This window comes from Schistocerca serialis, chromosome 9 (genome assembly GCF_023864345.2).
Source record: "Schistocerca serialis cubense isolate TAMUIC-IGC-003099 chromosome 9, iqSchSeri2.2, whole genome shotgun sequence".
In the NCBI taxonomy this organism is placed as follows: domain Eukaryota; kingdom Metazoa; phylum Arthropoda; class Insecta; order Orthoptera; family Acrididae; genus Schistocerca; species Schistocerca serialis.
In genome coordinates, this window is record NC_064646.1 from 251,636,305 (window position 1) to 251,638,638 (window position 2,334).

Genomic DNA, 2,334 nt, shown 5'->3' on the forward strand with positions numbered 1-2,334 from the left:
ACTACTCTTTTGAAATTAAGTACATAAGAGGTAAGGACAACACCATTGCAGACACTTTGTCTAGACTTCCACAAGGTATGAATGTTACCAACAGTGACTTAGAAAATATAAATGACTACAGGAATCTCTTAATGCAAGACAAGCAGTATCACCAATATTATATTGATATGTGCAGAAACATGGCTGAATTACAAAAATCTGATCCTCACTGGTATAAGATAATAACATTACTGGTAGAAAAACACAATCATCCTTTGACTAAGTATTACAAGTTACACAATGATGTGTTATTTTACCGCCGACATCCAAATGCTACTAACTGGTGTGTATGCATTCCCAAAGAGTCTGAACGTAATCTAATTTGGCACACACACTTAGTTTGGGGTCATTATGGGACGAAAAAGTGTTTGGCAAAGTTCAGCACATACTGTTATTTTAGCAATATGAGAAGAAAAATTTACAGGGAACTAAAAACATGTGTCATATGTCAAAAATCAAAACCTCAGAATTTATCCACAGAAACAGATTTACATTCTATTTTACCTAGTAAATCCCTGGAAATTCTGTGTACTGACATCAGTGGACCGCATCCAGCAAGCTCTGGAGGCGTCAAATATATCTTAGCTTTTTACGATATATTTTCTAAACATGTAAAACTTTATGCTTTAAAATCCGCCACTGCAAATGCTATAATACGAAGATTCTCAACTGATTACCTGACGCACGTGGGAAAACCTAAAGCAATCCTATCAGATAATGCAGCATACTACTCTGGGTACAAATGGAGAAATTTCTTGAAGGACAATAACATCAAAAGTATATTTATTTCGAGGTTTAGTCCACAATGTAACGCGACTGAGAGACTTTTCCGAGAATTAAATCGATTCATGAGGACCTATATTTCATCAAAACATACTAATTGGGTGTCCTACCTAAGTCTTTTCGAAGACGTACACAATAACTTAAATATTTACGATACGAATTACACACCTAACGAGATCATGTTCAATTGCAAACAGAACGATCAGTGGATAGAACCATTACCTAAGTTGTCAGACAAGGAAATCCCACCTGAACAGAAAATAAAAGAAGTATTGACTACATTGACACATCACGCACAAATACGAAACAAACATCACAGAAACATAATAAAAAGAAAACAAAAATTCGAGGTAGGAATGCTTGTACTACTTCGTACTCATCATAAGTCTGTAGCACTCAAACGACGCAACGCTAAGTGGCGTCTGCTATATGAAGGACCTTATATAATTGTTAACATACCGCATCCTGGTGCGTATCTGTTACAACATCCTAGAACTAACAAAATTATTGGGCTATACGCACACCGAGATCTTAGAGCATTTTATGCTGAATAATGTCAAAGTCATACCCATCAAAATATTGCTAAGCAACTCGAAAAACTCTGTTGTTACAACACAGATAATAAGTAGTATAGAAATTTTCATTTCAGCGGTTCCAGTGACGCAGTTGAAGACAGAAGAACTCTTCTTTCAGCGCACGCCTTCACCTGAAAGACGGAATATTAAAGTAAAATTTATGATTATGTAGCAGTGGATGACATATTAATTTTTCACGGAACATTTGTTACTGAAGGTACCACTGACTTGGTGTGACACCTGACGAACTGACAGACGTCATCTGTGAAGCGATCTTTTACTTTGAGAAATAGATTAGGCACACATCTCTCAACACGAAAAGCATCTATCAGTAGTCAAGGCCACACAGACACTCTACACACACGCACAAAACGCGAGGAATCGAACATTTTCTCTCTCTTACTATTTTGAATATTTATTGAGTAGTGAAAACGCCTAGTCTTGCCTACTGATGTAATGAATGTTGTGTCTAACCTATCTTAATTTCAGATGACATCACAAAAAACATCGATAATAACCCAGCAAATCCGCTAAAGAGGATGTAAATATATGCAATTCATGTAATCAAATGTGACACAATGTAATAACCTATAGCGATGTAATGATGATGTAAACATGTTTATGTGCAACTATATTATGTTTATGCTAAGAAAATATGTGACGTGTGTATGTATAATTACTTACTTTTTTAACAGATGTATAGTGCAACTGTTACTATGTAAAAATTTGAACAATATGAGTGCCAAAAAAAGACATTGCATAGTGAACCACTGTTCACGGACATTAACGAACATTACTAACTCTGCAACTACGCGGAAACCTATGTGAATGAAACTGTTAATGCCATTCATTATGCAGCGTATCTATGTAAACGCGATGAACGATTTCCTTGATTAATAACTACGAACATTTAGGTGAGCTATATTCAGCAAAAAAC